The sequence below is a fragment of the Rutidosis leptorrhynchoides genome, chromosome 8, assembly GCF_046630445.1.
Source record: "Rutidosis leptorrhynchoides isolate AG116_Rl617_1_P2 chromosome 8, CSIRO_AGI_Rlap_v1, whole genome shotgun sequence".
Classification (NCBI taxonomy): Eukaryota; Viridiplantae; Streptophyta; class Magnoliopsida; order Asterales; family Asteraceae; genus Rutidosis; species Rutidosis leptorrhynchoides.
The window spans coordinates 35,426,396-35,450,378 of NC_092340.1; the positions used below are offsets into that span (position 1 = coordinate 35,426,396).

Below are 23,983 nucleotides of genomic sequence, written 5' to 3' on the forward strand. Positions count from 1 at the left end.
TTTAAAAAACGCTAAATATTTGAAGTACTTTTCATACATGTTGATTTTGCGTTAAATTTTTAAAAGTCGAAAATTCCATAGCGAAACGCGGAGATGCACATATATTGATAATTTAAAATAACATTTAAATCTTTCGTGGATTATACCTTTTAGTTCAACTCGAGTTGCGTTTCAACGACATCATCGTTAGCCACGAAATAATTTTACAAACTAAACGCAATAAAATACATTGAAAACCGAACTTCCGACGCGAAGTGAGGGTTCAAAAACTAGTTTCATCCAAAAGATGAAAAATTCTAAAAAGATACTAAGTACATAAGTACATCATACAAATGAATCAAAAAGACCTAAAATCAAAGCGTCATAACTAAACAATCCAATCCACCTACTAATTGGTCTCTTTCCTTACACCATACAAATGAATCAAAAAGACTTAAAATCAAAGCGCCAAAACTAAACAACCCAATCCACCTACTAAATGGTCTCTTTCCCTATTAGATCAAGCACAAGCGAAGTCAGGATACAAAATTAAGCGAGACAACTTACACACATACATATCTTTAAGGATGTTGTCAAATAATTAATGGTATGTTCACATATAATTTATGACCAACAACTATTGTGAATACATTGTAGTTAGTCGAGTTAAGGGTGACAAAACATCCATATGCATCTTCCTAACCAAATCACTCGCCACGAACTAGCAACCAGGGATGTGAGGACCAAACATTGAATTGAATTAAAGTTTAAAACTTAAAAGCCCACTAAAACACCTTTTTACTATTGATATTACTATTAGGCATCACGTTTGCCCAATACGAAAGGTCCCCATAAAATATACCTTTATTGATTTTGAGATTGTAATGTAAATTTATATTTGTTATATTATAAAGAAACTATCATTAACCAATATTTAATCTAATTCGTTTTGAGATTGTAATGTAAATTTATATTTGTTATATTATAAAGAAACTATCATTAACCAATATATCTAAAATTAATATTAAAATATTATAATGGTGACATCATAAATAGTCATTTTCCTTCATTGAAAAAAATCAAAAAGAAAATAGAAAAAAAATCTAACCTACTTGGATGACATCATAAATCAATATAATTTACAATTAAAATTTAATATTTATAATTAATTATGATTAAGATATAAATTAACAAAAGATGCAGCATTTATTCCTTTTGTAATTTACGGAGTATTTGTCTTTTATATGGTAAATAAAATTACCCCTATGCTCCGCAATATATTCGTTAAATCAAAAAGCATATACGGATACAAATTACCGTCCTCAAAAAATCTTCCTTTTCCCAAATCAAATTAAAACCCTAGAAAACTCAAACAAAATGCACGCCTTTACTTACTCTCTTTTATAAAGAATTCAAAAAAAAAAAAAAAATCGTCACAAAGATTGGTCGCAAATATCATTAAACTACACCTACTAATATGAAAATAATATTAACATCCAATAATCCATGCACCCTTAAATACCCAACCCTAGCAAACTCTCTTCATTCATCGAATCTTTTTATCTCTCAAAATTATCTTCTAAAATGATGATGTCATTAATAAAAAAATATTCAAGGTTAAATAAAATTCAAAAAAAAAAAAATTTAAACCTCTCATGATGATGTCATTAAAATAATTAATTGCATTTAATAAAAATATTAATACGTTAATTGTGTAATATATTAAGCATTAGATATAACAATAAGATAAAACACCTCTGACCATATGTACAATATTGAAGCATTATGTACAACTTTATAGTAAAACACCCTCCTGACCATATTTACAATATTTGAAGCATTATGTACAACCTTATGATAAAACACCTACATGATCATATTTACAAACTTAAAAACAAATTATACAATTTTCTACAAAACACTTAATGAACAAATGTACAAATTTTAAGGCATATTGTACAACCTTCATATAATAATTGTATTTTAATTTTTAAAAAAATTTCAAAAGGCATTTGTTATTAGTAATAATCATTATTAAAAATATAAATACTCAATTTCTAAGCAAACTTTATTATTATTATTCTTAATTATTATAACTATAATTATAATTACTATTATTATAATATTAATATTCAAATATGGATTCTCTTTACGAGATTAATTACGTTACATATGTATGCGAAAATACATATCTCTATATGTTTGTATAAATAACGACAAGTTTTTTTAGTCAGAATCCGTGGTTTTACAGGTCATTAAACTAAACGACTTTAGTATTTACATTCACTTAATTCCTAAAATATATCATTAAACTGTTTCGTTTAACCAAACCCGTGATTGCACGGGTCATTTCACTAGTATTTAATCTAATTAGTTACTATATTCTATTAGTTTAATATTAATTAATATATATACTAATGTATAATATAATTATAATTTTATATTATATTATCATTTATATTATAATTTATAATATAATATGATTTATAATATGAAGTGTAAAAAAGAAAATAAAAAGTATATGTCTTTTTTATATACCGCCTCTTCATTGCTTGCTACCCTGGTTGTTCTCACCTCCCACATCGCTTATAGACAAGACGTTTTGAGGGTTTTTAAAGCAGAGACTCCAACCCATTATCGTCCCTTCGGGGACATCCGATAAAATTGGAACGATACAGAGAAGATTAGCATGGCCCCTGCGCAAGGATGACACGCACAAATCGAGAAATGGTCCAAATTTTTTTTTGCCCTTTTTTGCTCGATCCGTAGATGTTGTTTCTTCTTCCGGCGTGTTATTCAACTCATAACCATGGTCTAGGGTTTTAGAGATTGGTCTGTTTGTCGAATCACGAGCTACGATTAGGTACAATTTCTTTTTTGCCCTAATTTGCTCTATGGATCAGTTGTTGTGAGTTGTTTCGGTTTTGTATTATCGATTTGTTAATGTTTTTGTTTTTATTATTTTTGCCTTAATTCGCAACATTCGGGGTGTGTTATTCAGCTCATAACCATGGTTAGGGTTTTAGAGATTGGTCTGCTTTTCGATCCACTAGCTACGACTAGTTACCCTTAAGTATTCGTTGATAGCTTAATGGTGAATACAAAGCAACTAAACTATATAATTGCGTGTTGTAAGATATTGAATGTATGTAATCTGATCATGATTGCTAAATTATACTATATATAACTTTGTATTTGCTAGAGCAAGAATATCATATATTTATTTATATTTATATTTAGATGTATAGAGAGACACATTGTATAGTTAGCTTTTGGTTATTATCTGCGATTTTTCACCTCTTAAGATGGTTGAGTGACAGTAAATTCATTCAATGGTTATCATAAAGTAGGGAGATAAATATCAAGTATTAAGCTCATTGGTGCAGTAAACAACATTTGACCTGCTTGTTAATTGTTGAATACCAAAACTTGTGGTCTAGAACTTAATTCGACTTGGTACACAGACTTAAAAACTGCAGCAGTTATCCAAGCCTGAGCAACATTACAACTTATGTTCAAGCGTAAGTCTAATAAGCTATGGATCCATTGTTAAATCATTTGATCATAACTTTGCACATTGTAGAAGATCAACATCTTGCCGCCAGTTATATAAAGTAAGCTAATACTAATTTGTGTTGGGCTTGTTAAACGGGTCAGAAGTACCTATCAACCAAAGGTTGGTGGATGGATCATGGATGAATGAAACCGATTTTCCGAAAGGGTCCGTGTGTTCAGGCTTTAATTTTATATAATGTTAATCATACTAGTTCATGATAAATTTTTCTTTGTCTGAGCTCTTTTACTATTTGTAATATGTTTTTGCTACTTCTAGGCTTGCCTTTCTTTTGTAAATACCAGGTCTTGTTGAATCTTGAGGTTATAATGAGTTTTGTTTCAAGTTGCTCTCATCTCCTTTTGGCGGTAGTAAAGATTTAAAAATTGATGCAAGGGTTTTTGTTCAATGTTGTGACGTGCAAATTACACAACTGAGATTTACCAGTGGTTGGGGTTCAATATTGCGACACAGACCGTTGCAGGTTATATCTTTCTTGTGGTTGCTGCTTCGATCATGACTAATTGAGCCCCCTCAAGCATCGACGTCTTAGAAGGGTAATCTTTCTTTCATCTTTTTATCTGATGGACTAACAAGTTTTGTTCTTTGCATTTGGGAGGAATTTGGTCCCTCATTTCGTTTTCATTCAAGGTTTCATTCTTTCCGATAAAGTGGGTTTGGGTAACAGGTCATATTGGGTTTGTATCGAAATTGGTAACTTGTTAGTGCCGAACAGAGCGGGTCGGGTTTTGTTGACCTGTAACCACTGTCCATTTTTAATACATTTTTAACTTTAAAATGTTATTATTGGGTTAGATTTGCTTACATAACTCTATTACTATGATAATACTCTAAATTTGTGAATAAATCGATTTAGGAGATTGTATGCTTAATAGCAACACTTATGGGTAAAGTTTTGACTGTTTAACATGTTCAACCCGTTTGAGATGGAACATTTGCCCAAATCTATCCTCTCATGAACCAATGTGCCAAAATTGATGCCTCTAGTTTCAATATTGAGCCCGGATTACCAACTCATGCTAATACTTGTTCATATGAGCATATTAATATGGTTTTAAAGGACAATCCCTTATGGATGCAAGAGGTGAAATTATCCTATATCCTGTATAAATTTTATATAACTTTGGGAAATAATTGAATGCAAGAAAATTTTATATAGCATCAGGGTGTCAAAATGGGTTCGGCAAGTCTATATCAACAATTTTGCAGGCATTGGCCCTCTATTTGTTTCCATTATTTACATTTTGGTGTGATATAAATCATTTAGATATTGAGTATATTGACATAACTATAATGTTACCATGAATATATATAGTGTTGGGTTAATTGGTTTATCCTAACTTTGTTTTAATATTTAGAGTTAAGTTTAAGTATTTTACATGTCTAAATGTTTGGGACGTTTAGTATGTAACTTGGTAATGTTATTTATTTTGTTTATTTAATTGGTAGGATTTGGTATTTCTTGTTTGACCGAATCTCATGGAGTCATGGGTGAAAAGTTGAAATAGTGTAGGTATGTGGAAATATGGAGTGCGACTAATTAGGGGCATGAGGTGAAATTTTTAGTTGTATTCTTGACTATATTTAGTCGGTGTAGTCATTGTGGTTCAACTGTTTATTTTATTTTGCATTTTCACAACGTAAACATAATTTTCGTTCTGTATTATTTTTGTGTGAGTTAAGGGACTTGTGTCCCAACATATAGCTGGATTACATCCTGTAGCTTAACCTATTAGAGATATATTCCAAACCGAGCCATTTGTGTAACATTGGGCCAGAATTGTCACATCTAGTTCTTCCATAACAAGTTTTCTGTTTATTTTGCACTTACGAGTCAGCATATTGCAAACCAAGTAGAACAGATGTGATGAATTGTCGATCATTCTTTGAAGCTTTTTCTTATACACTCTGTCATTTGTGTGTTGCAGCTCTTTGATGGAAAAGAAGGTAGACCCGAGTATCCGTGCAGATGGGTAATATTGCCCCCATTCTTGTAGTCAGTAGACTACAAACAAACTTATACGAAATTTCAAATCTAAGACCATTCACAGTGGTAACGGGTGATGGGGGCGTGATGGAGTGTTTTTGTGGGGTATAGTGCTGATTTGACAAAGGTGATGGCGTGATGGAGTTTGTAGTGATGGGCGTGATGGTTATGTGATGAGTTAAATTGGTCCCACCATTTTAATTAAATTTTCATTTAGTTTGATTTATTTTTTTCACTTGTTAGTTTTTTTTATATAAAAAAATAATACATATTAAATAATAAAAATTTATAAAAACAATTTAAATTAATAAAAAGCAAACCATTACAATTTATTAAAGTCCTAAAAATTAAAAAGTACGATAATTTAAAAATCCTAATACAATTACTTTATTAAATTCCTAATACAATTACTTTATTTGATGTTCTCTTCCCATTGGCCGTTGAATCGCATCGGCTCCAAATAGCTCCTGAAGGTTGGTTAACCGATCTTTCCCGAGATTGATTGTTTGGTTTTCGCCAACCACATCATCGTCTTCATCTTCGAGTTGAAGTTGTGAACCTCTTCTTCTACGCACACCACTTCCACCAATTGCAGGTGGTGTATACCACTTCAGCTTCCTCTTCAAGAAACCCAAACATCCTTGAAAGCCCACGGCTTTGACGCTCGTTATTGCCATTTTTGCACCGTTAAATTATACACGTCATCGTCGTTTTGACCACTACGCCTTGGGTTACGTTCTTCTTCATTGTATAAGGCAGTAAAATCTTTGCACGCCTTATCCATATGACGCCATTTCTCACTTAATTGATCGCCATTTCGTAAAAAACCTTGATCGTTATTGTTAAACTTATTACGAACTCTAGTCCAAAATGCTGAACCTCTTTGTGAGTTACCATGAACACCATCTTCCGAGCAATCAATCCAACATTTCGCCAACCAAATTTCTTCGCTTGGAGTCCACAATTTTTTATGTTGTGGTTCTTTCGCAACCTCTTTGCCTTTTCTTTTATGACTAGGACGGACCCGAACTTGTGGTTCTTGACTTCCACCACAAATTTCATCTACTTCTTCGTTATCTAAAGGTGTAAAAGTTTGTTGTGTTTGTGTCCATGGTTGCGTATTTGGAAGTTGAAATGGTATAACACCGGGTTGCGAGTAATGAAAAAATTGTGATGGTAATTGTTGTTGATATGGTTGATGAAATTGTTGGTGGTGTTGTTGAAGAAGTTGGTGTTGTTGATTTAGAAATTGAGAAAAAAACAATGGATTATTGAAATCATTAAAAAGATTATGTTGTAAAACATTACCAACGGGTCGAGTACCCCGAACATTTTGTGGAGAATTTGAGCTCGAACCGGGAGTGTTAGGTAACCCGAAGTTGTATAAATTACCGGAACCGGGCTCATTATTTTCGAGATTTTGAGACATTGTTTAAGAAAGCGGGAATATTAGAGTGAAAGTGTTGTGTGAAATGAGATAGTTATTTATAGAGGTGGGTAAAATTTATTATTTATAAAATTAATTTTTTCATTTATTAAATTAAATTGGGCAACGGTAGGAAAATGGCAGCAAGCAACGGATCAATTGCATCTTTTACTTGTATCCGGCCAATCACCATCGATCTAGTTCTCCATCACCAACAGTGATCAACTCATCGCGCCTGAACCATTTTCCCTCCATCACGCCGCACAAGGGCGCGATGGAGGCGCTATCGAGCTCATCACCATCGGGTCACGCCCCACTGCGAATGGTCTTAGTACAAAGAATGCTGATAAGTGATAAGGTCTAGAAAAATATTAAGACCATTTAAATAGAGCAAGCTCAAAATATTTTTACAATCTGAATGCACGTTAAACAAAAGCAAGAGTGAATCCAAAACAAGAGTAGGTTTGTTTCAATAGTTGCAACCACTTGCACGACATGACTTTATTATATAACACATAATAAATAAATACCAGTCACTACTACAACAGTTGATTCAATTAACAGGAACATCAACTAGCATTTTGCTTTGCTCGTTTAGATACATCTGCAATACCAAATAACATTACATTGCATGCTATTTTATTAACTAAATTTGAAAAACGAGTTAATAGTTACCATAGAGTAAAAAAAAATAAAAAATACCTGATGATATAACTGGTGATTGTGCACATGATAAAAGTGGTGATTGAGCACAGATGTTCCTAGCATGTCATCTGAAAACAAAAGATTAATTATGAAAACCATCTATCTAATCTAATTCTAATCTCAAGAAAATAAAAATGGGAATTAGAAAGTTTATCAAAAGATGTAGCCAAAGCAGTTACCCTTGGAGTCACTTTGATTTTTACGGTAGCGCTGCATCACACATGCAGTATAGGCTTCATCTACCTTCCCTATTAATTATTTATTAATTTATTAACAGCCAAGTCTAATTTCAGCTTATATACGATTTGAACACACAAGTAATAAATAATATAATATAATATAATATAATAAGACAAATTTATTATTTAAAAATCAAGAACTTTAAATAAAAATAAAAACTAGTTTTGGGGTCCGCGCTTCGCTGCAGAAGTTGGATCCTTTTGTGTTCAAATGTTGGGAGCGCTACATCTTTCGTTTGGTTCCGCACCTTTTGAGAAGTCACTTGCTTCCTCTTAGTATGATACAAAGATGTTCCCTTATTCAGGTTCCTAAACATGAAAACATATTACTAACCGTTGCCAATGGTCAAAAGATAATATCCCATAAACACCAACACATGTAAGTCAACAAACTGAATCGTTCTATTCAAACTACATTAAATAAAACAATATAGAAGTATTTGTATCTCGTGTTTCAGAATTACGCTTCCAACCAAATATGATTATGCATACGGATATTCCTGAACCATAATGTCACCAATTAACATCTAAGATTCTAAACAAATTTTAAACTTCAACCATAACCTATTTTCTTCACATAAACATCATTATAACTTGAGTTTAATCCACGTTAAGTCATACAATATTTCATTTAATACAACTATCAATTATATCCAAGACAGTTTAAATATACAGAGAACTCTTATTTACAGTTGTCTCACAGGATGAGAAATACAAAGCAAAGGTACCTTAATGTATAAAACCTTATTTAAACAAAGAAAAATAAGAAGAAAGAAAGCTTTTTTTTTTTTTTTGGAACTACAGTTTTCTTAATTATATGGGGAATTATAAAATTGAACATTTTGGACAAAAAATGTATTCCCGGTCAACCAAACCCTACACGTTTCTCCCCAGTGAATGAAATTCTTTTGTTTGGACCAGTTTACAACCCGCCCATTTTGCCACTTCTAATTTATATTTTGATACACTATAGGTATGCAAAGATGTTCTTGTCCAAAGATTTGGAGATGCTACTGCAGCAGGGATGTACAAGCTTCTTCATAGCACGCTCAATGGCAAAATAACTCACATTTCTCTCTATGCTTTGCCTGTATGCAGATTCTATCAGTTGAAACTTAATTACTATCTATTGTATAAAATAACCCATTTTCATTTATTTTTAATTCAACAGGTATGCATTCTATGGGTATTCACAGGATTCCACTTGGGACGTCTACAAACACAACTTGCCAAGTGCCAAAATCTCCCATCCTCATAAAACTAACTATTCTTTATCAGGTATATTGTCATATGTTGTCTTACAGTTTTTTTTTTTTTTTTTTTTTTTTTTTTTTTTTTTTTTTTTTTTTAGCTGATATCAACTAAAAGAATGAAACCCTGATATTGAACTGTTTAGACCAGGGGGAAAAAAACGAATGTTTTAGTCCATTACCCGACCTACATGAATCGCCCAAGTTTCACCTGTTGTCACCCTCATGCTAATTACTTCCAATTCAAGGAAAGGGATGCAGTAAACGATTACCTAAAACTGCAAACATTCTCGAGTTGACAAAAAGTCTCAACAAAAAGGCAAGCATTATCCTAATTGTGACTGATAACTAAAAACTTATATAAACAGACGGGCAAAAAAAAAAAAGAAAAAAAAAACCACAAATTAGTATAGATGTAGACTTTCTAATAGAAGCCAACTAATAAGTCGTAAGTTGTTTTATAGATTTATATTCAAAAGAAACACAAACTCGTAAGTCGTTCTATTATTAAGCGCTACAAACAGAAACTGTAAATTTACAATGTCAAGTAGTTGTTATGCCTTCTTAACTGTATAGAAAATCTTATCTATATTATCAATTTATAGTGCATATAACTTTTTGAAAGTAATTTATATTAATGAAAACCAAATTTTCCCAAGATAAACACCACAAAAGAAGAAGCCTATTAAATAACTACTTAATCCACCAATTATAAAAAACAATAATATTTTAAGATGCAGGTTATACAAAATGAAACTCGAATAACCTGTTAATGATGTTGGCCACCAGCAGCAGTCACATTCACTGATAAGAAAACTCTTACTCAAAATCATCACCTCTGTATCATCTCTCTGAATCATAATATATACATTAACATTTAACATAACAGTATACATAATAATATAACTTCAAATCAGTGACTCAAGAAACATAAAGAGATATCTATTTATTTAGTTACCTGCAAATTGGTCTTCGCAGATTTATAACTCATGAAGCTGCCATTGTAAAATTGATGTGTATGATGAATTATTTGTGATATGACTCTAGAGATTGATGTTGCATTATCAGATTTGAGAATTAAGCAATCCAGAAAATCATTGTCGGTATTTGTCCATAAAACTTGAAATATTCTTAAAAGCCACAATAAAACAGTGAGATGCAACAATTGATATCATCAATGTCCTCCTCCTTAAAACGGGTCATACCAACTTTTCTACCAAGTGTTAATTTCATCGCTCCAAAGGGTCATCTATATAATATCCATGTATCTCTTCCTCTTTTTTACAGATGCGAACCACAATTATCGATATCTGTTCTATTTCTAATGCGAACAAATTCATTACTTTCTCAATTTACTCCAAAGATAACACCAAGTCAAAATCTCGTAATTTTTTTTACTAATTTAAAAATAAACAATAACAATGATAAATAATCAAGTAAATTTTGTATTTCACAAATTTAATTGAAACAGCAAAACATAAGATTAGGGATAATTATGTATGTATACCTAGTCAAATTTTGCCATTCGATGTGACGTAATAACCGGAGAACCAGAAACAAACGCCGTACCATCGATGACCAAGTCTCTTCCAAGCTTCGATTAAATCACTAAGTTGGTTGGTTATAATATTAGGGTTTGTAGATTGATTAAAATACCATGTAGAACAATCTTGGAAACAGTAATTGCAATCGCAATAGAAATCGCCTGAAACCCTCGAACCCTAATTTGTTTCAATGGTTCGCGAAGATGTGTTAGCACCATCTTGCTCGGAAGATCGTAACGAATTCAGTGGTGGTGGAGGCTTTACATAAAACGGCCGAGTATGGCATAGTCGGTGGTGTAAAGGATTTGGGCATGTTTGTTTTTGAAGAAGGAGATGGAGAGGAAGAAAGGTCTGGAAGGCTGTGAATAGGCGTTTAGGGAGAGGGAGGGGTAGACTGTGAGGTACTGTTATACTGTTGCTGATTGCCAATAGCCCTGCTACAGAGTAACAGTAAAGTACTGTTATACTGAAACTTACGCGTTTTAGCATATTGTATAATAATTCGAACCCTCGCTTCGCGCCGGGGTTCGGTTTTCAATGTATTGTATTGCGTTTAGTTTGTAAAATTATTTCGTGACTAACGATGATATCGTTGAAGCGCAACTCGAGTCGAACTAAAAGTTATAATCCGAGAAAGATTTAAATGTTATTTTAAATTAACAATATATGTACATCTCCGCGTTTCACTATGGAATTGTCGACTTTTAAAAATTTAACGCAAAATTGACGTGTATGAGAAGTACCTCAAATATTTAGCGTTTTTTAAAAAGGGTCCGATTTGCGTATAGTTAGTGACAGTGTGCTCCTAAAATTGTTTCGAGTTTAACGATGGTGTCAGAAAAATTTAACTCGGTGCGAGCGAGAAGATATGGCCCGTTGAATATTTGGGTGTAGTTTTTTAAAATTTTTTTATGAAAATGAGTATTTGACACTTTACCCCCTGTTTGGAGGTCGATTTTAATATTTGAACAAACTATGGGGGCTTTTTAAAAAAAAAAAGGTGGAAAAGGGGGAAAAAAGTGAAAGAACGAAAGCACCCCTGGTGACTGTTAATCGTTTTTGTCTATTAGGTAGTATATAAAGTATGCAGTCGATTTATAATGAATGAGAAGTTTAATGGTTAAAGTATAAAATCTTAAAAGTTTGGGATAAGGTTGTAAAAAACCATAAAGTTAGCTAGTATATGTTTTTTTGGGTCTAAAATGTAAGTGAGTAAAAGAGTGGGGGTAGTTTGTGAAAATTTTGGGGTTACTATTCATTTGGACGATGCCTTTTAGATATAAGGTAAAAAACCATAAAGTTAGCTAGTACGGAGTATATGTTTTTTTGGGTCTAAAATGTAAGTGAGTAAAAGAGTGGGGGTAGTTTGTGAAAATTTTGGGGTTACTATTCATTTAGACAATGCCGTTTTTGGGTCTAAAATGTAAGTGAGTAAAAGAGTGGGGGGAGTTTGGGAAAATTTTGGGTTTACTATTTATTTGGACAATGGCTTTTAGATATAAGGTATAATATAATAATATAATATAATATAATATAATATAATATAATATAATAAAAGGCAAATAGTTACAGCAAAACATACCTTCAGCGGGGTTCAAAACCTTGCACATGTCAGGTAGGTCTAGATTGGCGTATACCGTATACAAAATGTCTTCATCCTTGGTATCTAATTAAGTATATGTAAATTTAGTATTTCCGGCCAATTAATTTCCGAAAGTGGGTTAATATATTTGTTAAAAATGGTGTAAAACCATAAGATCAGAACATTTAGTGTTACTTACAACAAGTTAATTCTGTTGTGCTTCTTATAGAAGTCGGGGTGTAGACAGTCTTGTTGAAGGCACCACCACTTCTTTCGAAGTCAGCTCTTCGAACTGAACCAACATATACATATAACAATAATTAATTAACAATTCATAATAAAAAAATATTATATTATTCATTTATTTATTCATAATAAATAAATAACAATATAGTAAAATGATGCATAAACACAGCAAAGGAGAGTCAGTCTTGTGGTTTGGTTGTTCAAAAATAGGGGGTTTTATATTGGTGGGTATTTGTATTTGTATGTATGTTAGAAGCACTGATTTTATCAAAACAAGCTCTTTCATATAGATTGACTTGTAACTTTTTAAAGTGGAAAATTATGAGGAGATTTTTCTATTGCTAAACGTAACTTGTTAAAGCTGTTTTATGCCTAAGTAAAGAGTGTTAACATGGAGTCATTTGAAAGTGCATAAAAATAAATTTAGTTAAGTTGCTAATTGTGTATGTAGCTTTTGTAAAAGGGCTTAGTAATGGTAATTGTACAATATGGAAATCCAAATAACATTAATTACTGTAATAATTATCACTAATTTTATACAAAATGTTATGTTACGTACATGGGCGAAGCTACATGGGGGCAGAGGGGGCGCCCGCCCCCAGTGGGTTTTTTTCTTCAGTGTAAAAATTTTGGGTTTTTCGACTTTATCCCCGGTGGATTTTTTTTTGCCTCAAAACCTACATATTTTGCCCCAAAACCTATATATTTTGCCCCAAAATCTTCAAATTTTACCCGAAATTCTCCAACTTTTGCCTCAAAACCTTCAAATTTTACCCAAAAACCTTCATAATTTGCCTAAAAACCTCAATTTTTTGCCCCAAAACCTCCATATTTTGTCCAAAAAAATTATTGTGGCTTTAAATTTTTTTTTTGCCCCCGATGGAAAAAAATCCTAGTTCCACCACTGGTTACGTAGAGCTTATATATATACATATATATATATAGGGGCAGGTTCAAACGAAAATCACTAAAAGGGTGAGAACTGCGAGAACTATTTAATTTAATAGTTTTTATGCTTTTAAATGCAACAAATTACATGCAAATGTTAATTAATGCACATATCATTAACAAACATATGTTCATTAGCTCAAATTACATGTTAAATTGCTAATTATATGAAACTGTTTACATGTTCGGAAACAAATATGCACATGTGAACGAGAAACTATATACTTAATTATATAGGTAACATATAAGTGTTTTTAACTATTTTATATTCGTTCATACTCTTCATCAAGGTTTATGTGTGATTCAATCTAGCTACATGTGAAAATCTTTATAAATCAATAGTTCTCGCAGTTCTCGCATTTTTTATGGTTCTCGTTTGAACTTTTGGCTATATATATATATATATATAGTGGTAGGATCAAGAGGGAAGTAACCAATCGGGGGGAAGCAAAATTATTTTTTTTTTCTTCGTTTTTTGAAAAAACTTTGTTCATGAACATTATAGATTGGATGAAAATATGAACATTTAATAAATACACTTTGTGATAAATATTTTTATTTTGGCGGGAAAACGCTCGAAGAAGTAATATATAACAATTATCGTGTTTTTCGAGCGTATTTTGAGGTTTTAGATATTAGGGTTTAGATATTAGGGTTCATAGGGTTTAAATATTAGGGTTTAGATTTAGGATTTAAGATTTAGATTGAGTTTTTAACACGAACGGTTTAGAGTTTAGGGTTTAGGGTTTATGGAATAAACCCAAAACACCAAACCCTAAACCCTAAACTCTAAATCGGGCTAAATTTTACTTCACAAAACAGGGGAAAAAAAACGTTAACATATATATATATATATATATATATATATATATATATATATATATATATATATATATATATATATATATATATATATATATATATATATATATATATATATATATATATGGGCAAGATCAATGGGAAAGTAACCAATCGGGGGGAAGCGTGGGGAAGCAAAAAAAATAAAAATTTCGGTTTTTGAAAAAACTTTGTTCACGAACATTATAGAATGGATGAAAATATGAAATTTAAAAAAGACACTTCGTGATGAATGTTATTATTTTGGCGGGAAAACGATCGACAAAAATAACATTCAAGATAATATTGTTCGTGAAGAATGTTAACGTTTTTTTTTTTCATTCATGTTTTATGAAGTAAAATTTAGCCCGATTTAGAGTTTAGGGTTTAGGGTTTGGTGTTTTGGGTTTATTCCATAAACCCTAAACCCTAAACTCTAAACCGTTCGTGTTAAAAACTCAATCTAAATCCTAAATCTAAACCCTAAATCTAAACCCTAAACCCTAAATTTCTAAACTCTAATATCTAAACCCTATAAACCCTAATATCTAAACCCTAATATCCAAACCCTAATATCTAAAACCTCAACATACGCTCGAAAAACACGATAATTGTTATATATTACTTCTTCGAGCGTTTTTCCGCCAAAATAAAAACATTTATCACAAAGTGTCTCTACTAAATGTTCATATTTTCATCCCATCTATAATGTTCGTGAACAAAGTTTTTTCAAAAAACGAAAAAAAAAAAAAGTTTTTGCTTCCCCCCGCTTCCCCCCGATTGGTTACTTCCCTCTTGATCCTACCACTATATATATATATATATATATATATATATATATATATATATATATATATATATATATATATATATATATATATATATATATATATATATAATAATATAATAATAATAATATAATTAGTTTAGAAGACAACATAAAATTAAAAAATTGAAAACTAAATAGTAGATATTAGTCATATTACTAAATTTTTGGTATTCTGGCGTGAAAGGCTCCTGTGAATACGTTGGCATGAAAGGCTCCTGTGAATACGTTGGCATTTGATCGATTTTATCCGGCATCGATTTTAGCTGCTCCGGATCGTTTCTTTCAAAATCTTCAGGTTCACTATCAGAGTCGTACTCGAAAATCATCCACAAGGGAGGAAGACGGGGAACAGGCGGTAATGCATTCATCATTTTGTCTCTGGAAAATTATTATCAAACATCAGTTGACTAGATATTATTATGTTTTTTTTAAAAAAATAAAAAAAATAACAATAAGAGTTTGGCTAAATAATGCCCTAAGGGCATGTGATAAGCACCATCAATAAATTAAATATTTCTAAAATTAATGTAAATTGTAATTAATATTTTTGTATAAATGGTAATGTGTGAGTTTAATAAATTTATTTTAAGTTATAAATGGAAATTTTAAGTATATTTAATGTTCCTTAGCTTATGCCCTTAGGACATGAGTTAGTCAAACCCTAATAATTAACCCCAAAATACAAATACATCAATTTTTCAATATTTTATTGTTTTTTTATTGGTTTCTGGGCAATTACTAGTGTTTAAGAAGTAAAATAATATTAAAAACTAAAACCATCTATACTAATCAGGTCAGGTCGCTATGCAGAAATAATAAGCTAGATAGCAATTCAAAATCCACTTCTCCCGATTAACCTTTAATTATTTGCAACCCAAGAATGATGCATAACAATTAAAAATAATAATAATAAAATTTGTAACTTAGTTCTTAAGTACACTTATATAGTATAAAGTAAGTCTAAATCAAACAACAACAACAACAACAGCAACGAAAAAAATTGAAACATATTCCTGCCTCTATAACCTGCTACTAAATAATGTTAATTCAAAAAGCTTTACTTTATGCATATACCAACACATCAGTATTATTTTTTATCTCAAAAAATAAACTGAAAATCAAGCTTAACTACCAACTATGATTTCTGTAAAACAATTAATCAGTAAAGTAAATTTCATTACAAAACCCTAATCCGATAAACAAGATGCAAATTTCAGCAACAATAATTCAATTCGATGAAAGAATAGATAGAAAATTCCTGTATATTTTGCTGATGTGTTGGGAGAGACGAATGAATTGTGCTGGTTCTTTATTTATATTTATAAGTACTATAAAGAAATCGTAAAGGAGAAAACAATCGTTGCGTTTTTATTATTTAATCGGCAGAATACAAAAGGGGCTTTTATAGGCTAACTAAATCCTAATTATTATTAGGAAACAAAATAATAGGAAACAAATAGCCAAAACATATATATTTGTATATATACTAGTTAAAGACCTGCAAATTCGCGGGATCTTTTAGTGAATTTTGTTACAGTAATGTTTAAATTGGAACTTCAAGAATTGATTATTATATATTTTATGAAATATGAATAGTAATAGGCTCAACATGAAATAACCTGAAATATTAATCAAATCAAAATTTGACAATGTTTTTATCTCATGGCTCCAATGATGTCCCGTGGTGAATACAAAAATATCATCATGGTACGTTAGAGTTGTTTAGTAAATCAAATGAAATCTTATTGTTCCAAGTTAGGAACCATTCTTACCATTCAATTTCAAAGACTATATTCTTATATAGGAAATGGGAAATTGACAAAATTGATTGTATAGTTGTAGTCCTATTCAAACTAATCATCACCAGAAATATCAACTAAAGAAAAGTCCACTAACATGTGAGTTGCAATAGGTGTTACGTTTTTCATTCCAATTTCGAATATATGAGCAAGATCTGTGACCCACAAATCAGAAGTAATAATTTCATGACACTAAAGCAATATAATACAATTTGACTTCATAAGGTAGAGCCTAATCGTGAATCATATTAATACACTTACGTAAAGTTGGTCAGTAACTTCAATAACAATCCAATTTCTAAGATTAAAAAAGGTGCAAAATGTTAAGCAAAAAAATAAATATCTCACCCATTATCAAAACCAACACAATAAACAAAACCCATTGATTAGACACTAAAAATAGCGAAAAATTATATCCTTGTGACTTGTGAGTTCATAAAAAAATGGGTCACAAGTTAGATAACGGGTCTGAAAGCAATAAGTCAGAAAGCCATCGGTCTGAAATGGGTCAGAAAGCAATCGGTCTGAAATGGGTCTTCGAAGTAAAGAAAGATGCGGAAGGAAAACAGGTCAAGTAGAGCTTGGTTAGTTGCGAAAGGATACTTTCAGCATTCAAGAGTCCAAAAAACTCAACCTTATTGGCTACTGCCCATCATAAACATCATGTAAACTCCAAAAAGCATATGCTTCCTGAAACTTTCCAAGACATAACACAACGTACATATAAGTAAAGCTCGAATGACAAAAGAGACTCGTAATTTAGTGTCATAAATTGCATAACACAACCAATCAGCTATCTTTATCATGATCACAAAAAGTAAAAAAAATAATAATAATTAGATTTTACAGTATCCTATTAGGCTATTACCATGCCTCTTATTTCCCATCTTTTGTATGCCAAACCATGAAATAAATCTTAAAAGTCTAAGCTACTGATTTCACATATTCTTACTAAAACCCTCAACACCACCAATAATAGTCACATAAAGTGACCATCATCTTACAGAAATATGGTGTTTTATAAACTCGATCTAGATTGCTTATACTCACATTTCAAGTATCAAAATGTATTCACCTTCCAAATATATACAAAACCACATCATGATAATAACCATATGTACAACATTCAACCGATATACTGTGAATATCATGTCTACAAAATTAACATGTCACTCGATCAACGTATAAAAAATAATACCTTCCATTTGAATAGGGTAACCCAAGCTAATCATCGGTTTACAGATTCGGCAACACCTAAAACAAAAGTTAAAAAACAGATAGCAAATGTTAACAATTGATAAGAGTATTAATCATTTAAAAGAATGAGATAAGTACATATTTCAAATGAGACAATGAACGTATAATTTTCAGATAGTATATTAGCATCATTCATTGTCTGATGTTGTCAATAATAGGGATTGAGAAATACATCTTCAATTAGTGGCTTCCATCGTTAACCACTCGGTTGTCTGCACTATTTCTTCGTAAGAGATAACATGATTTTCGCTGTATTTTCTCAACAATATGATACAATATACGATTTAATTATTAATCGACCACTTAAACAATTTTCAAATAGTGTAAAAACATTCATCGAATATAGTGCGAGTATCGTGTCTACAAACTTAACATATCACTCGATCAACATTTACAAAATCATACTTTCCATTTCCATTTCCATTTGAAAAGGTTAACACAACTTTAAGCTAATCAACGCTAAAATAAAAGTTGAATAAGAGTTAACAAAGGTTATCAATTCAAATCAGTATTAAGGAGATTTGATTACTAAACATCCATTTTTCAAGGAAAGTAACAATTTAGGTTGAAACCTGCATACGTGTAATATTGCAGTTATGATATTAAAAGAAAACCCCTTCCATTTAGCAATTTAGTTGCCAGAATTGATCCAAATTGGTGGTATAGTTGAAATAGATTTTGGGCGTGATTGATAAATCATTAATTGATTTATGGTTTGTAAAGGGAAGGCTATACCAATAACAGGACGGGCAAGAATCACTTGTCTAGCATTCTCTTGGTTCAACTCTTTGGTTCTTAGATGTGTACAATATCGAAACACAATATTAACTTAATTTGTGTTATGCAAGCATTTCATGAAATGGTTTATATGCATGAGAAAAAGAATCATCTAAATTTCATACATCCATTTTCCTAATCAGACCCGATGAAAAAATATTAAAAATTTCAATCTTCAAACACAATTAATTAGACAAAAGAGGTAAAAGAACTTTTATAATTTATATCTATGTATTAACAACCATTCAACTTTAACGAAAATCAAGATCAACATCATAAGGAATAGATAAAACACATAAGGAATATATGAAAACAACATTTAACGTATGTATTCAGTCGATTCATGATAATGATTGATTTTATGACGGAAGCCACAAACAAAAAATGATTTCTGCGAAATCCTTGAACATATTTCAGAGCAAAAAAGTGATAAACGTTCATATACGATCGATTATTGTTTATATGTGATTAGATAAGACAATCAATTGACGGAAATCTTTGAACAAATTTTCAACTTGCTTGTCTCCAAATTTTGGGCGAAACCCATCTTATTTTCATAAGATTTCGTCCTTCATTTTGGGGAAGAAGCCTAGGGTTTCTTTGTGAACGTGAAAACTGATCATCTTTTGTGAGCCCCTATTTTGATTGTGTACGGTGTGTTTTAATTGTTTATTCCAGTAATTATTTTAGCTTTTAAAGGGTATTTAAGGCATTTCAAGTTTTGATTAGCTAATCACTTTTTTTTGTTAGCTAATGTGTGAATTGAATGGTTAAGATTGCATAGTGTAATTGATCCTAGGGTCATAAAAGAGGTTCTATTTTGTAGGAAGAAAGATTATGCTTCTCTTTTAATAATTAAAAGAGAAGAGATAAAAGAGATATGATAGATAGATAGATATTCCGGAACATAGTAGGGCAACATTCGTCGATTAAAATGGATATTACGCATGGAATGCCCAGCCCAGCCCACACCACACCACCCCACCCCACCCCACCCATGTTTCGATTTCTAAACTTTTAACACATTTATTTACGCAGGTAATTTGACTAGTAGCCAATGAGTATGTATGCACTTAATAAGTGTAAGTTATCTGATTTATCCGTTTAATGTTATATATAGTTACCAACGGATCTTCGGTCCAGCGGTACCGCGGTTACACTTGTGTACTCGCAGGGCTAGAGGTCTCAGGTTCGAACCTTGTCACCCGCTCTAGGAATTGAAATATATTCCTTGAAGGTGGCCCAAAGGGAAGGTTTTACCGACCCGCTCCGGGACTAAGGTCCGGCCCGCCTGCCCCTCGGGATGGTTTAAGGGTCGGATCCTCAGAGTGTGGTTCGGGTTTCCTGCCCGAAAGCGTGTGTGTGTATGTGTGCAAATGATGACTAGGCTTCGGTCCGGACTGATGCAAGCTTGCCTTTCAAAAAAAAAATGTTATATATAGTTTCGTTCATTAACCTATATTTTTACATACTAAATACCGTGGGATTCTTGGTTGTTTGTACAAGGACAAAACGACAACAATAGGTGGCCCTTTTCACACTTGGATTTTCGTTCTCCCCCCCCCCCCCCCCCCCAAAACTATAACCAACTTACAAAAATTACACTAAATTTCAGGGGGTTAAAACGTAAATTCTCTCAATTAAAATAAAAACTCCACCCACACACTTCGACAACCCGTACCTTCCTCCTCGGCCCGAGTTAAATTTCACCGACCACACCGTCAAATCCGAAATATTTTTAAGAACAAAACGAAACTAACTACGTTCGAAATAGACACTTTTTAAAAAACGCTAAACACAACGACAGCCCGTATTTTCTCGCTCGCATCGAGTTAAATTTTTTCGACTGTAGTGTCATACTCGAAATAATTTTATGAACAAAACGAAAAAAACCCGTTCGAAACGGACACTTTTTAAAAAACGCTAAACACACTGACAATCCGTATGTTCCTCCTCGTCTCGAGTTAAATTTTTTTGACAGCACGGTTTGACTTCAAATAATTTTATCAACAAAACAAAACTAACTACGTTCAAATCGGGCCGATTTTAAAAAACACTGAAAACGACGACACACGACCCGTTTTCACTTATGTAAATAGATAGAACTACGTTAAATATGAATACGCAGGCCGAAAACTGCCGTCGCATCGCGCGGGCCTAACCTGCACTACTATATACTAAAAGCCGTTGGCTTTTGTGTCGTTTGACACCCAACCCAGGCAAAAAAAATGGTTAAAACGACATTGACCAAAACATGACCCCAAAAAGTGCAAAAAACTCCCCTCCACTGAAAACAGCATACAAAAACTACCCTGAAGTTCAGGGGGTAATATATAAATTCCCTAAACTAAAATAAAAACTTCACCCAATCACTTCGACAACCCATATCTACCTCCTCGCCCCGAGTTAAATTTCACCGAGCACACCGTTAAACTCGAAATAATTTTATGAAACAAACGAAACTAGGTATGTTCGAAACGGACACTTTTTAAAATAATGCTAAACACAACGACAGCCCGTATCTTCTCGCTCGCCACGAGTTAAATTTTTCCGACAGTAGCGTCGGACTCGAAATAATTTTATGAACAAAATGAAAATAAGCACATTCAAAACGAACACTTTTTAAAAAATGCTAAACACAATGATAGCCCGTATCTTCCTGCTCGCCGCGAGTTAAATTTTTTCGCCAGCACCGTTAGACTCGAAATACTTTTATCAACAAAATGAAACTAACTACGTTCGAACCCAACAGTTTTTAAAAAACACTAAAGACGACAACACCTAAAACGACGGCTAACATGTGACGACCATGAAATTTCTGACCAAATTTAAACTTAATCTTTATATAATTTCGACTTGATAAGCAATGAATTTTAATAAATCTTGAACCTCCGAAAAGAGTTTTACACAAGCTTTTGGTCACCTTTTTATTCCGACGATTCACGAACATCATAACTTGATTTAATTGTTTAATTGTTTAATTGTTTAATTATTGTATATATATATATATATATATATATATATATATATATATATGGATTTATATATATTTAACTTGAAAATATGATAATTAAATATCTCATTAAGTATATTAACAAAGTATTATATATATATTTTCATACTACTAATTTAAAGAGTTTTCAAACAATATATATGTTACTATTTAAACGACGTAATTAACTTATGTTAAAATGTATTTACATATAATGTATTACGAGTGTAAATACATCCTTACAAGTATTGAATACACTTTATAATATACCAATACATATAAAGGATAGCTATACTCGTATTTTCGTTCAATTTCCTCAAGAATTCTACTCGCATTCATACGGTATTTTTACCCGTATTATACACAGCTTCTAGTAGTATTTACTATTGGTATATACCAATAGAAATCTACAATTATTTGTGTAATATGTCATCCATGACCTAATAAATTTAATATGTCATGCATGACTTAATACAATTTAACTTATCTTAGATATTTTCACTAAAAGTCAAAATTATAAGCTTATAAATAAGGATCATTTTAACTCATTTTTAATCCACATTTTCTTAAACTAAAACACACACACTTGAATGCTCTCATATCATACTTTAATCTCACCAACTTTCCTCTTCATAATCAAGGTAAAATACTTCTCAAAATCTTTGTTCAGTTCCTTGTATAGTTGCTATTTTATTATACTTATAAAACTTGTAAAAACTAGAACTTTTTTGGTGAACACCAAGCTTGTTTGAAAAACTAATCTATTCTTTCTAACGTAACTCTAATAACACTTATTTATATGTATTATGATGTTATATTAAGTTAATATAAGAACTTATAACTTGTACATATGAAGAACACCTTGAAACTTAACATATATCCTTTAATCTTCATTCGGTAAAAAGCAGCTTTTTTGGGTTGGGAATTAAAAACCTATCTTAGACTTTGAGTTCGAGGCTAAGACTTTGGAAATATGTTAATATATATAAATAAGACTTCCAGTATTTTTTTCATGATTTTAGACAAAGTGAAAATATTTTATCAAAAATCATATATTGGGTGGATGCAGGGATTTTTTCAAATCTATCCACCGATACAAAAAGAGAGTAAAACTCTAAAAAGTACAACTTGGGATGAACTTTTCGAATTGGTTTTGTAAAATTTACTTCTTAATGAATCCATAGCAATTTGATTCACTTTAAACGGAGTTCTAATCAATATTTGGCGAGCAAAACAAAATCTGCTAAAATTAACGTTGTATGGACGAAATTTATATTATAAAAACTATATTAACCATATCCTTGTTAACTTTTCATATATCCTATATATATTTGGATATGTTATCAGTAGTATAACAAAATATTATAATCTTGGTTAATTCTGTGATTGTATATATGTATAATAATATTCTTGGTACGTCCTAACACAATAAGTATACAATACGTTTTGATAAATCCTAAGACAATACGTACACAATACATCTTAGTTAATTCTAAGACAATATGTATACAATACGTCTCTGGGTTGATGCAAAGACAATACATATATAATACGTCGTGGGGTAATTCTAAGACTATATATATATATATATATATATATATATATATATATATATATATATATATATATATACCGATTATTGGACTGTTGGACTTTTCAGACTATTTTGGACTACTAACAATGGACTACTAACATAAAATGTTAAAAATTATTATATAAGTATTCTATGAACTTGCTTTATTTTATTCATATGTCGTATTATTATCTGAATCGTTATTATTGTTATAGGTTCGTGAATCCAAGGACGACCGTCATATTTTTAATAAGTTGAAAACTTATTATTAATATACTTTTACTACTGTGAGTATATAGTCCCATTTTTAAACTCTAAAAATATTTTGGGATGAGAATACATGCATTTTATGTTTTACGCTATGGACACAAGTACTTAAAATATATTCTACGTTGAGTTGTACCACCTTGCATATCTTCCCTAATAGCTTGGTAAC

The 23,983-nt window shown here is 31.4% G+C and overlaps 2 long non-coding RNA genes and 1 other non-coding gene across 4 annotated transcripts; 2 read left to right on the forward strand and 1 right to left on the reverse strand.

The window, feature by feature from the left end:
• Positions 1-2,618: 2,618 nt before the first annotated feature.
• Positions 2,619-2,721, forward strand: LOC139865242 (U6 spliceosomal RNA). Its single transcript, XR_011764763.1, has one exon. It is a non-coding gene; the product is annotated as a U6 spliceosomal RNA (small nuclear RNA).
• Positions 2,722-2,753: 32 nt separating this feature from the next.
• On the forward strand, positions 2,754-5,728 carry LOC139862741 (uncharacterized). Of its 2 annotated transcripts, none has more exons than XR_011764265.1 (3): positions 2,754-2,842; positions 3,444-4,089; positions 5,482-5,728. It is a non-coding gene; the product is annotated as an uncharacterized lncRNA (long non-coding RNA). The 2 variants fall into 2 exon arrangements; XR_011764266.1 differs by having other exon boundaries at positions 3,563-4,089.
• Positions 5,729-7,347: 1,619 nt separating this feature from the next.
• On the reverse strand, positions 7,348-12,373 carry LOC139861370 (uncharacterized). Its single transcript, XR_011763732.1, has 3 exons — positions 12,287-12,373; positions 7,669-7,739; positions 7,348-7,570 (listed from the first exon to the last, which is right to left on the reverse strand). It is a non-coding gene; the product is annotated as an uncharacterized lncRNA (long non-coding RNA).
• Positions 12,374-23,983: the final 11,610 nt, after the last annotated feature.